Source organism: Terrapene carolina, unplaced genomic scaffold, assembly GCF_002925995.2.
Source record: "Terrapene carolina triunguis isolate 2854851 unplaced genomic scaffold, T_m_triunguis-2.0 Scaffold58, whole genome shotgun sequence".
Classification (NCBI taxonomy): Eukaryota; Metazoa; Chordata; order Testudines; family Emydidae; genus Terrapene; species Terrapene triunguis.
The window spans coordinates 8,994,341-9,008,267 of NW_020664409.1; the positions used below are offsets into that span (position 1 = coordinate 8,994,341).

The 13,927-nt window shown below is 42.4% G+C and overlaps 1 protein-coding gene across 2 annotated transcripts in view; it reads left to right on the forward strand.

The window, feature by feature from the left end:
• Positions 1 to 232: 232 nt before the first annotated feature.
• Positions 233 to 13,927, forward strand: part of CDKAL1 (CDK5 regulatory subunit associated protein 1 like 1) — a 648,436-nt gene continuing 634,741 nt past the window's right edge. The window contains exons 1-3 of one of the 2 annotated variants that reach the window (XM_026660497.1): positions 233 to 317; positions 752 to 903; positions 6,751 to 6,795. The gene's annotated coding sequence lies outside the window, so the exon portion shown is untranslated. The remainder of the gene's footprint in view (positions 318 to 751; positions 904 to 6,750; positions 6,796 to 13,927) is intronic. The other variant, XM_026660489.1, reaches the window with a different exon arrangement.

Below are 13,927 nucleotides of genomic sequence, written 5' to 3' on the forward strand. Positions count from 1 at the left end.
ATCTCCCCACCAACCCGAGTGGAACGTTCGGCAGCCCCAGCCCCGCCTCCTTCCGCCCTGTGAGCGGAGGCGGGAGAAGCCCAGGACTCAGAAGGCTCAGCGTAACGTGCCAGCCCTCGCCTGCGGACCTGGGGGTGGGGCCAGCCTCGCTCTGGTGAGGAGTGGGGGGTGTTTGTGTGGAGCTGAGGGCAGAGGTGCGGAATGACTTAGTTTGGCCGCCCTGGGAGCCCGTCGCGGCTGCGATGTTTTGACGTGTGGAGGGGCGGGGCGGACGGTCGGCATCATGGTGGACTCCAGCTGAGCGCGCGGGTTAGGAGGTAAGTCGTAACTGCCACTGCTACCCCCCCCTTCCCATGCCGGAGTCGTTTATTCAGCGTTTAGCCCCCTCCCCCGGTAGCTGGGCCCGGCTCGTGGCGGGTCTCGCGGGGGGACAGCGCCCTCAGGCGCGCTTCTGCGGCCGGCGGGGCTGTCGGGGGGCGCGGGCTGCCCTTCGAGCAGCGCGGGGCGGTGACACCCCCCGCCTCTTGTGGTGACACCTCCCCCCCGGCCTGCGAGCGGTGGCCCCGCGTGTTTACAGGAGGTGGGGGCGGCTTGCGCGGAGCCCCTGGGGTGGCGGTGCCCGGGCCCCTGCGCTGAGAGCGCGGCTGTGCGCTGTCCCCCAGCTTGGGCAGCCCCGTGGCGGCTCCCGCCCGGCGCTGCTGGTGCGCAGCTCTCCACGTGGGGGGGCGGGATCATTGTCCCCATTTTACAGATGGAGGAAACTGAGGGGGACTTTGCCTGGCAATCCTGGGGCTCGTGCGGACTCCGCCAGCGAGTGCCGAGTTACCTGTGTGAGAAATCACCCAGGATCTCCAGCAGGCTCCACAATCTGTGCTGTCTTGGCTTCATTGCTGCGTATACCCAAGCTAGCTAGCTACAGAGGTGCTCTGTGATGGCAGTGTGGCAGTAGTTTCCCCAGGAATTGAAATTAGGGGGAGGTGTTCGAGTTTACGGGGGGGGTGTCAGGGCCGATGAGATATATGAAAGAGATATGAATAAAGTAAATGTTTTGTTAGGATAATGCAAATTTAACATAAGGATAATGCAAGTTACACCAAAACACATAACAGGTCTAGATTTCTAAAAAAATATAAATTTAAAAAAAAAAAGTATTTAATTTCAATTGACTTTTGAAAAGTAAGCCATCATGGGATAAGAGGGAAGTCCTCTCATGGATCAGTAACTGGTTAAAATATGGGAAACAAAGGGTAGGAATAAATTATCAGTTTTCAGAATGGAGAGAGATAAATAATGGTATCCCAGAGCGGTTGGTACTGGGACCATTGCTATTCAACATACTCATAAATGATCTGGAAAAATGGGTAAACAGTGAGGTGGCAAAATTTGCAGATGATACAAAACTATTCAAGATAGTTAAGTCCGAGGCAGACTGCGAAGAGTTACAAAGGGATCTCACAAAACTGGGTGACTGGGCAACAAAATGGCAGATGAAATTCAATGTTGATAAATGCAAGGTAATGCACATTGGAAAACAATCTCAACTATATAAAAATGAAGGAGTCTGAATTAGCTGTTAACACTCAAGAAAGAGATCTTGGAGTCATTGTGGATAGTTCTCTGAAAACAGCCACTCCATGTGCCGTGGCAGTCAAAAAAGCAAACAGAATGTTGGGAATCATTAAGAAAGGGATAGATAATAAGATAGAAAATATCATATTGCCTCTATATAAAAACAATGGTATGTGTACACCTTGAATACTGTGTGCAGATCTGGTCACCCCATCCCAAAAGAGAGATATTGGAAATGGAAAAGGTACAGAGATGGGCAACTAAAATGATTAGGGGTATGAAACCGGAGGAGAAATTAAAATGACTGCGAATTTTCAGCTTAGAAAAGAGACGACTAAGGGGGGATATGATAGAGGTCTATAAAATCTTGACTGGTGTGAAGAAAGTGACTAAGGAAATGTTATTTAATCCTTCACATAACACAAGAACTAGCAGTCACCCAATGAAATTAATAGGCAGCAGGTTTTAAAAAAACAAAAGGAAGTACTTCTTCACACAACATAAAGTCAACCCGTGGAACTCTTTGCCAGGGGATGCGGTGAAGACCAAAACTATAACAGGATTAAAAAAAGAACTAGATAAATTCCTGGAGAATAGATCTATCAGTGGCTATTAGCCAGGATGAGGAGGGATGCAACATCATGCTCTGAGTGTCCCTAGCCTGTTTGCCAGAAGCTGGGAATGGGCAACAGGGGATGGATCATTTGATGATTCCCTATTCTGTTCATTCCCTCTGAAGCACCTGGCCTTGACCACTGTCGGAAGACGGGATACTGGGCTATATGGACCATTGATCTGACCCAGTATGACCATTCTTATGTAAAAATTAATTATAATAATAAATGTTTAGTACAGAAACTCCCCAACATAATGACCTCTCAAGATAGCAATGATGTGAGATAACAACCTTGGCAAATAATGCATTTTAAAAATCTTGGCCTACTAGGAAACATATTTATATAAGTTTCCATTCCCAGTCACAAATCTAGCATTCTGGAGCAAAGTCTCTAAAATATAGTCCAACAAACAAATGTTTATTTAACGTGCCCCTCACTTTTCCCTTCACCGCACCCTGCTCACTGGTGTTGTCCTTGGTCAGTGGAGACTCAGAGTTCAGAGGTGCTTTCACGTGAGTACACCTCCCAGGTGGGGGGCAAGAAGGCACCTTGCTCGTTCCTCCAGCTGCTCACTGTTCGCTCAGGCCACGGCTGTTCGTTGTGCCACCGTTCATTCCACCACTGTGTTGCCAATGGCCCTGCGCAGTCACCTTCTGCTGCCACCTGCCACTGTGACCTCTGTGAGTTGGTCTCTTGAGGTTCCACCAGCTCTCAGTGATTTCAGCTGAGCTCTCAGTGGGGGAACCTCGCAGCTAGTGCAGTCTAGGCTGTCTCTTACACAAAAACACTACCCACAGGAACACTGTCCCCACAGCAGGACTAAGCACTTAGACCTGCTTATCAGTGATTTCAGCTGCAGTGGTCACTTAACAGAACAAAAGACTATCTATGGAGCCTAATTAGCTCTGTTTTTAAACAGTGGAGAGGGACAGGTCCCCACCCTCTCTCTTGATGCCCTCAATCAGCACAGGCTAAGTACAGTTCTACTGCCCTTTACTCATACAATAAGAACAACAACATTTCATTCCCACCCCACCCCCACATTCAAGTGCTTTGTAACCCAACCCCAACCAAAATCTATCATATTGGGCAACATAGCTCTGTTTGCTGGATACCTAGGTAGATTAGGTGTGAATGTAAATACAATCTGGTCCTGAAGCCTTTTGCTCCAGACCCCAGCTCATCACTAGCTGTCAGGGAGAGCTCATTTAGACTTTGCTTACAAATCATCATTTGAAATTATTAGGTTGGCCAACATCACCGAAATGAATGCACTGACATTGTCATCAAAAACAACAACTGTATAAGGAAGCTAGTCGATGTTCATACTTTTGAAATCTATTATACTTTTTAGATACATTTATTTTATCATACACTGTATATGCTTTTAAAGTGTGTATTAATGTTTCAATTTCAATTCAAATTTCCAAACAGTCACTAAATTGGTATGTTTCAGAGTTGCAGTGGTGTTAATCTGTATCCGCAAAAAGAACAGGAGTACTTGTGACACCTTAGAGACTAACAAATTTATTTGAGCATAAGCTTTCGTGGGCTACAGCCCACTTAATCGGATGCATAGAATGGAACATATAGTGAGGAGATATATATACATACAGAGAACATGAAAAGGTGGGAGTTGCCCAACCAACTCTAAGAGGCTAATTAATTAAGATGACCTATTGTCAGCAGGAGGAAAAAAAAAACTTTTGAGTGATAATCAAGATGACCCATTTAAGACACTTTGACAAGAAGGTGTGAGAATACTTAACATGGGGAAATAGATTCAATGTGTGTAATGACTTAGCCATTCCCAGTCTCTCTATTTAAGCCTAAATTGATTGTATCTAGTTTGCATATTAATTCAAGTTCAGCAGTTTCTTGTTGGAGTCTGTTTTTGAAGCTTTTCTGTTGCAAAATTGCCATCTTTAAATCTGTTACTGAATGGGCAGAGAGGGTGAAGTGTTCTCCTACTGGTTTTTGAATGTTATAATTCTTGACATCTGAATTGTGTCCATTTATTCTTTTGCGTAGAGACTGTCCGGTTTGGCCAATGTACATGGCAGAGGGGCATTGCTGGCACATATCACATTGGTAGATGTGCAGGTGAACGAGCCCCTGATGGCGTGGCTGATGTGATTAGGTCCTATGATGGTGTCACTTGAATAGATATGTGGACAGAGTTGGCATCGGGCTTTGTTGCAAGGAAAGATTCCTGGGTTAGTGTTTTTGTTCTGTGGTGTGTGGTTGCTTGTGAGTATTTGCTTCAGGTTGGGGGGGCTGTCTGTAAGCGAGAACAGGTCTATCTCTCAAGATCTGTGAGAGTGAGGGATCATCTTTCAGGATAGGTTGTAGATCTTTGATGATGAGCTGGAGAGGTTTTAGTTGGGGGCTGAAGGTAACGGCTAGTGGCGTTCTGTTATTTTCTGTGTTGGGCCTGTCTTGTAGTAGGTGACTTCTGGGTACTCTTCTGGCTCTGTCAATCTGTTTTTTCACTTCAGCAGGTGGGTATTGTTGTTTTAAGAATGCTTGATAGAGATCTTGTAGGTGTTTGTCTCAGTCTGAGGGATTGGAGCAAATGCGGTTATATCTTAGAGCTTGGCTGTAGACAATGGATCGTGTGGTGTGTCCTGGATGGAAGCTGGAGGCATGTAGGTAAGTGTAGCGGTCAGTAGGTTTCCGGTATAGGGTGGTGTTTATGTGACCGTCGCTTATTAGCACAGTAGTGTGAAGGAAATGGACCGCTTGTGTGGATTGGTCTAGGCTGAGGTTGATGGTGGGATGGAAATTGTTGAAATCTTGGTGGAATTCCTCAAGGGCTTCTTTTCCATGGGTCCAGATGATGAAGATGTCATCAGTGTAGAGTAGGGGCATTAGGGGACGAGAGCTAAGGAAGCGTTGTTCTAAGTCAGCCATAAAAATGTTGGCATACTATGGGGCCATGCGGGTACCCATAGCAGTGCAGCTGACTTGAAGGTATACATTGTCCCCAAATGTGAAATAGTTGTGGGTGAGGATAAAGTCGCAAAGTTCAGCCACCAGGTTTGGCGTGTAACTAGTTCACAAAACTGGGGGAGGGTGTTGGGGAAATTCTGGGAGGGGGAGGTGTAGGGAAATCACTGCAGTGTGGCATATCCTGAAGAACAGAGGTGAAATTACTTGCCTGGTCACCCAGTAGGCCAGAGGTCGCTGGGAATAAACCCAAGACTCCTGAGTTTCAGTCTATTGTTCTAGCCATTAGGCCACACTGCTGGACCCATGTTCTAAAAATATGTTGGCTAAAGCTCAGCATCTGGTGGTCTCCTCCCATGGTTTTTCAGTGTTATGGAAGATGAAAAGATCTGTTAGTTCAGTCCACCATGATGCATTCAAACCAGAATCTTTTTAATGCAAAGATTTGTCTAATCTTTCCTTTTAAAATATATATTTTTTTTAATAAGGAGATGAATCTGTGAGAAGGCCTGATGCAAATACTATCATCTGTGATGTGTTGGAGCAGAAGTGACTAAACAGAGGAAAGTGCCTTATCCATTAGGCCACTGGGGCCCTGAAGGCTATCAGTGATACTTGTGTGGTCTCAGCTCAGTTCCTCGTGGGACACATGTTGATGTTGAAAAACACCATCCAGTTAACTTTGTTAGCATTCTTTAGCAAGGACGGAATGGTCAATAAGGGTATGTCTACACTACAGGATTAATCCGAATTTAGATAATTCGAATTTGGGAAACAGGTTGTATAAATTCGATTGTGCGCGGCCACACTAAGCACCTTAATTCGGTTTTAAACCACATTAATTCGGTGGTGTGCGGCCACACTACCCCATTAACTTAAACACAGTAATTCGGTGGTGTGCGTCCACACTAACCCTAATTCGAATTAACAAAATCGATTTAGGCTCTACTCCGTTCGTCGAGGTGGAGTACAGAAATCGATTTAAAGGGCCCTTTAATTCGAATTAACTGGCTCTGTAGTGTGGACGGGTGAAGGGTTAATTCGGATTAAGGCAGCTAAATCCGAATTAAAGTCCTAGTGTAGACCAGGCCTAAGAGGGAATGCTGACTTAATTCCAAGATGTGGTCCCTCTCGATCATTTGCCACATTGGTAGGGCAATGTTCAGGAACTTGCATTATTACTGCCTGTACTGTATTCTGGTGGATAAATCAGGATCTTCCATTTATAGAGCTCTCAGATTAGTACCTTTCCGAAACACTCCACTCTCTTAAAGAAAATAACGCACTCCAGAGTAAATATGTAGCTCATATTGTGCAAACTCATTAGTAAACAAAACTTTTACAAACTTTTATCAACACACTTCTGCCATCTTAGACTTCTCTTTTTACTCTGAATATTTATCCTTATCTGGAATAGTTGCCTTACGGCGGGAGTCTGTAAACATGGTCCTCAAGTGTCCAATGCAGAGTTCACGTACACCACCAAAATTGAAGTGGTTACTAAGTTATGTATTTAAGAACACATAAATCAAGTTCAATAACTGATATTCTAGCTATGTCAGACTTGTGAATATGTTTAGGTGAATCTTGTCTCTAATAGTCTTTTCTACTTTTCAGATACTTTATTCAAGAGAACTTAAGACAAATTGCATAAATCAAGGTATGTTTTTTTAGTCTGGTCATGGTGTTTTAGTATATTGCTTTAGAACCATCTAATTAATTTTTTTCATTTTATGGACCTGAAAAATAGGATTTGTCTAATTTTAAAATGCTTTGTTTCATAGCTTGTCTCACGCTTCACCTAGACCTTACTTAAGAAAAGAGCAGTAGTGTCTTGGAGCAATTATTTTTTTCCAAGGGTCTATTTACCCCTCTCTTAGCATAGATTTTTGGTTTTCTATTCATACAAGGTGGACTGGTTTAACAGTTTAAACATTTGTTTTTAAATTTAGTTAAATTGGTGCAGACTCCTACATAGACACTTAAATCAGTTTAACCCAGGCTTATACTGATTTAGCTTAAGATGGCAAGGAACTGATTTACCTAAGTCAACGTAAGAAAGGTTTAAATTGAGTTATACATGTTCACAGAGGGTTTTGCACCTGTTTGATTTTTAAATCACACATTTAGTTAAACCATTGCAATATGGTGTGTATATTGGGCCTGTGTGGTGTTCCATTGCATGCTTGAGGGAGAAACTTCAGACTGGGGAAAAATGAATAATATAAATTTAATTGATTACTTTTTATAACTTCTGCTGTGTTTCATTCATGGTTGGTTATGTTCTTAGGTTAGCAGTATAAATCGACTGCCATTCTTTTCCACCTTGCTTTTTTATCAATTTATTGGCTTGCCAGCTTGAAATGTTCATATACATGTGCACGAGTGTAATTTAGGTTTTAAAAGGACTGAGATATCGTTGATGAAACTTGCAGCTGGAAGGTCTCAAACTTGAAACTGAACTTCAGTTACAAAATGTTTTGTCTACTGTGTGGAACCACGGAGAGTGCATATTAGAATACTGGGCTGCTTGTTAAAAGTAAATAAGATTCCTGAGACAAAAACTTAAAGGTGACTTGCAAAGGAAAAAAATAAAGATTTTGGCCCCATTTTAGCTTCTTTGTAATTTAATGCATATGCATACAGTATCTCTGAAAGGTTTTTGTTAGTGTTTTTTCTATTTGATTTTGTACCTGAGAAATTCAGGTCTTATCTACCACTGGTAATTTGGAAACCTAGTGAAACTGGCATCAGAATAGATGGAAAGCTCAGCATCTGAGGCTATGTCTACACGACAGCCTATATCAGCATAATTTACGTCGGTTAAGGTGGTGATTAAGCCGCCCCCTTGAGTGAGGGGGCTTTGGCACAGGCAGGGTATGGCTCCTCCTGGCCAGTGCTCTGGGCCGGAGAGTCTTGGGTTTTCCTCGGATGCCAGCCCAGTCAGAGGCAGTGAGGGAAGGAAGGAGCCTGCTGGCCAGGCTGTTCGTGAGCTGAGTGCTCTGACCAGGGGCTGGTTCTCTGCACAGTACAGTAACTCCTTGCTTAACGTAGTCCAGTAGCAGATGACCGGCTAGCATACATCCTAAAACACCAAAATCCCCTTAGCAAGATAACAAGTCTCTAAGGCCATGTCTATACATACAGCGCTGTAGCAGTGCACCTGTGCCAATACAGATCCACTATAGTGCATCTGGTAAAGAGAGCTCTATGCTGATGGAAGAGAGCTCTCCCTTCGACATTAAAAAAACCACTTCCGTGAGCTTCATAAGCTATGTTGCAGCAGAAGCTCTCCTGCTGATAGTGCTGTGCACACAAACGCTCATGTCAATGTACCTTATGTCGTTTGGGGGGGTGCTGACATAGGCTGTAGTGTAGACACAGCCTTACTGTATTAGCCCTGCACAACCAAAATCCTCATCTGGACAAGAAAATGTAAAAATATCAACTTAAAAAAAAATCACATTTCAGTTTGAATTTTTTTTAAGTCTCCCTATTTCTTTAATGCAGAGTGCTGCTTTGCACTTCTAAAATGTCTTTCAAAGAATATCAAAGCATTTTATAAACATTAAACTCCATAATTCCACACAGATATTAATATTTTCTCCTCTAAAATGAAGATGTTGTTGAGGGCAGAGTTAGCCTCTGAAAAATGGCATTGTGAGGTTCCATATTTATTGCATCCTAATGATTCCACATCAGAGTTGCTCAGTCTAAAAGTAAAAAGATGTTTTTTTTGACAACACTGAAAACTCAACCTGGAATCTTAGAGCCTTGTACTTAGTCTTGAGCATCATCACTAGAAATAAAAGATTCAGTTGTTGTGCTGCTGATGTATACAAAATGATATAGAATCCAGCTTCCGGTCCCATAGCAATGTTTGCTCTACCAGTCTAGCCAGGATACAAAACAACATGTTTGTCATAACTTTTTTTTTTATGACTGAATACCTACACAGGGAAACAGATGTCAAGAAACACAGCATTATTTTTACTCAGTCACTTCCTTGATCATAACCATACTGACTTGCTCAAAATCAGAGTGAGTTAAAAGCAGAAGCAGGAGTAGTACTAGAAACATTGGTTCACAATTCCTTGATATAACAATTTAGACACACTCCCTAACTCACTTCCAGTAGTAAGGATTCACCTGTAATGTACACTCTGATATGAAGTACAGTACGCTCCCGTTTATCCAAATGGCCTGGGGGACAGCCAAAACTTTCAGATAATCAGGCACTCACATAAACATGAGTACTATCAACCAACATAGGGTGACATGGGGGATGCACTCTGGGTTCAGATAACCTAATTCCTTTTATCTGAAAATCCTAGTTAACTGAAATTATACTGTACTATAAGTGCTAGGTATTTTAAAATCACTTTATCTGACCTGCCTCCAATTCCTGATTGATGAACTAAATATATGAACAATACGCTCTGGGCGGCGCCAGCCATGCCAGCAGATAAGCCCCAGCTGCGCTGGCCGGCAGGATCAGCCCCAGCTGCTTAATTGGTTAACCATTTAAATGACATATTTTTAATCGTTTAAATGGTTAATTTTTAAAATGGTATTTACATGTCTAGTGTGAACCCTAAAGCCTGAAAGATAAGAAGGTAAATATAAAGAATCCAACTACGCAGTATTTCTTTTTAACGGGTGCTCAGTCAACTTGATGTTCATTTGAACGATTGTACTGCATAGTTCTGATTGATTACCGTTGAACTTGCTTGAGTACGAGTAATTTTACCAGGTGTCCTGTATTCAGCATAGGGAAATATGGTCACTCTATATAAGTGACATTATAAAACTGTAGTTATCTTTGGAGTTTGTATATAGACAAGATTTTTGAGGTGTTGAATCTGCTTGTCTGAACTGTATTTACCGAAGGATTTGCTTCATTTGGCAGTTACATCTTCAATGTAATGTGTCAGTATTGTTGTCCTGAATAGACTGGGTTGCTAGCCACTATGAGCTCTTTCACAAAATTCTTGATGAATGTGTTGTTTTCCTTTTGTACTTGTTGATAGCCCATGTGATCCTAAGTAGTATAAAAACATGTTAAGGATCAGACATGAGCTTTAAGCCAGAAAACTAGATGTTACTTGGTATGCCCAAGTATTGCATGTATTGCTGAACTGTGGTTGACTTACATTTCATATGTGCAATACTGAAATACAGTGCGGGTAAGATAAGGATTAGTTTTCATTCTTACCCTTACGTTTTTTTGGCCTTCTTCTTAAACACAAATAAAGGGAGAGAAATCGTATGCAGGTGTATGAGTTGATATCATGGATCCCTTGCTGTTAAAAGGTCTGATCTTGCAAATTTTTATATGAGTAGTTTTATGGATTCTAGTGGGACCACTTGCAGGATAAGGGCCAGATTTGTACTTGATCTATTCGGTTCTATACTGCTGGAATAAATAACATGCATACCACAGTGCATTGCAGAAATCATGTTTCTCATGGCCAGAGACTTAAGGGTGGGTTGTTTTTGACTCAATAGAGCAGTGGTCCCAAGACTCTTTACCTCATGCGCCCCCCCCCCCCCGCAACTCCCCCTGAGCTGGGGCTGGGAGTGGGGCCACGGCTGTTGGAGAGGGGAACGTGGACAGGGGTAAGGGGGCTGGCACCCGGGACCCTGGACCAGGACTGGAACTGGGTGGTGCCTCCCCCGGCGGGAGCTGGCCTGGGCCCCAGCTGCGCCCCCCGAATGTTCCACCCCACAGTTCGGGGACCTCTGCAATAGACTGAATTATTTAGGAGCGTTTATGTTCTATGTAGTTTGGTCTTTGTAAACTATATTGAAAAATCTTTATAAAATGTATTTGTAAGGTGGAAACTGGTAACCATGGACAGTTACTAAAATTAAGCAGTTTCTTTTTAGAGGCACTTGAACATGGTGATGGACACAGTATAAGATTTTGTATTTAAAAGAGGTAATGATTTTGAGCGTCTTTTAGTTGCAGTGGTTAAAACTCATATTTCAGCAGGTGGATGGAGTGAATTTTGTGTTCCTGAACATAAAGATTTGCAATGAAAAAGTTAACAGTGGACCCATACCTAGGGCCCTACCAAATTCATGACCATGAAAAACACGTCATGGACTGTGAAATCTGGTCTCCCACCATGTAATCTGGTCTTTTGTATGCTTTTACCCTAAACTATACAGATTTCACGGGGAAGACCAGCATTTCTCAAATTGGGGGTCCTGACCCAAAAGGGAGTTGCGGGGGTGGGTGGGTCGCAAGGTTATTTTAGGGGAGCCAGGGTATTGCCACCCTTACTTCTGCACTGCCTTCAGAGCTGGGTGGCTGGAGAATGGCAGCTCTTCAGTGCCCTGCCAGCAGCAGCGCAGAAATAAGGTTGGGAATACCATACCATGCCATCCTTACTTCTGCACTGGTGCTGGCAGCAGCTCTGCGTTCAGAGCTGGGCTCCCGATCAGCAGCTGCCACTCTCCAGCTGACCAGCTCTGAAAGAGCAAGGGTAGCAGTACCACAAACCTCCTCCCACCCCACAACTCGTTTTTGGGTCAGGACCCCTATAATTACAACACTGAAATTTTAGATTTAAATACCTGAAATCATGAAATTTCCTTTTTTAAAAAATCCTATGACCGTGAAATTGACCACTGTCAAGGCTGAATCCCCAATCTGTCACTCTGAGTGCAGAAAGTGCGGGCCCGCAAGGATTTAAAAAATTAATACTTGCCACTCCAGGCTTGTATTACACTCCCACAGTTACAGCTTTTCTCTGACCTTGGCTTGGTAAACGCTGCCACCACCCAAATGCAACCCCCCCCCCCTTTGAACCCAGGAAGGAACACTTGGGAATTCCTCCCTGTGGGGTACCCTCAAGCCCTTTCACACACCCCTGCCCCCGGGGAAGAGCTGAGAAAGAAAACAAAGGAAATTAGCTGTGGCTACCAGCTAATCAAACAACATGCACAAACCTCTTAGGACACCAAAAATCCAATCCTATTCTTAAAAAAGGTAAATTTTATTAAAAACAAAAAGGAAAAAAATACATCTGGAACTTAGGCTTTTTGCTAGAGCTTAAAAGAAACAATTACAAAAATTAAACACCCAAAGGGGGGGTTCAGCTTAAAGGTTACAAGCAAACAAAAGCATCTGGAGTTAGCACAGAAGAGATCCACAAGCCAAAATAAGAAATAAACCTGATAGCATCTAACTAAACATTCCCTATCCAAATTATTTCTTCCAGGTATGGAAAATACTTTTTCATACCTGGTTCAAACCTTACATAGCATTTCTGCTTATAGCATTACTGCTCCGTGTCCCTGCAGCCCAGAGAACAACACTGACAAAGGGAAAGTTTCTTTCCCATTTTTAAAAGTTCTAGCCTTCCCATTGGCTCTTTTGGTCAGGTGCCTACTCCTTTTCTTTTACCTGTGGGCTTGTAAACCCTTTACAGGTAAAGCAAGCAGAGAACAGCTACCAAGTTTTACAGCAAGTTGTTTGGCTGGTTGTTCAACAAAGGGAGCTATCTCCCCACTTTATTTATCACAACCACAATGGACCATGAATTTGGTAGGGCTCTACCCATAATCTATTGGTGTCCCTCAACAGTCCGCTGCAATTTGAGAAGTAAGAGTTTGTCTTTTCCTCTTGTTCTTTTGCTCCCTGGCTTGTCAGGATGGGAGAGCACCACGGGACTGCTGCGATTGATGTGGAGTACTTTCCTGCTAAGTGTGGATTTTCCGACTAGCATAATTTTGGTCGTTACTGGAGAATGCCACTATGGAACTGGTCTCATTCAGAAAGGGACTGTAATGACAGTGCTGGAAGACTGCTTCCACATTTTACTTGTCAAGAATAATCCTCAATGTGTATGGGGTGGGTGAGCACAGAAAGGGAGAATGAAGGTTCTTCTGAAGCTTCAAAGTTAAAGATTCTAAGTCAAATTCAGTGCTGCTGTAAAACTGTTCTATAGAATGGCGTCAATTTGTGTAACAGTTAAATGTTTAAATACAAAAATTCCAAGATATTCAAGTTGAGGCTTGTGTTGGTTGTGAGCAGGGTCGTGTTTTCTTTCTCCTCCTGCGCTATCATAAACATGGGTTAAGAATGCCACTCCATCTTTTTCTCTGGGTTTCTCTGGAAGTTTGATCTGGACTGATACCTTATGTTTAAACATACAGTAGTACTTAGTATTTTTCTTTTGGACTCTTACATTTAAAAAAAAAAAAAACTTAAATTTTATCCTAGTAGATGATAAAACATATTTATCTATAAAGGTTCATAAATGCCAGTTCAGGATTGTTTGTTTTTTTCCAGTAAATGAGACTTATTTTTCCAAGGAACTATATAGAGTTTGCTTACCGTTTATGCTAATGCAGTAGATTAAATGACATTAAGCGATTACATTACTAGATTATTACTCCTTAGTTTTTTTTAAAAGATAGCTGAATATTGGTATGTATGTTTGAAACAGTTCAAGCCAAATTTACTTCAGGTTGAGGCCTTGTATAACTAGATCATGACTGAGGTCTTGACCCTGAAAAAGCTCTCATGTGCAAAATTTACATATATGAATTATCCAATGAAGCCAATGGAACTGTGTATTTGTCTAAGTGTTTGCAGAACTCAAGGCTGAGTTTTCACTTTCTTGAGACTGGTGCTCATAAGAGATGTTGTGATACTGATAGATTGTTTATTATTCATGGTAAGTACTTTAAACAAGATAATTTTGTTTTCTTTACATGTGTATCTTTACAGTTTATAAACTCAATTAAATGCATGCAGTAAATCTATTTGAGTTAATTTT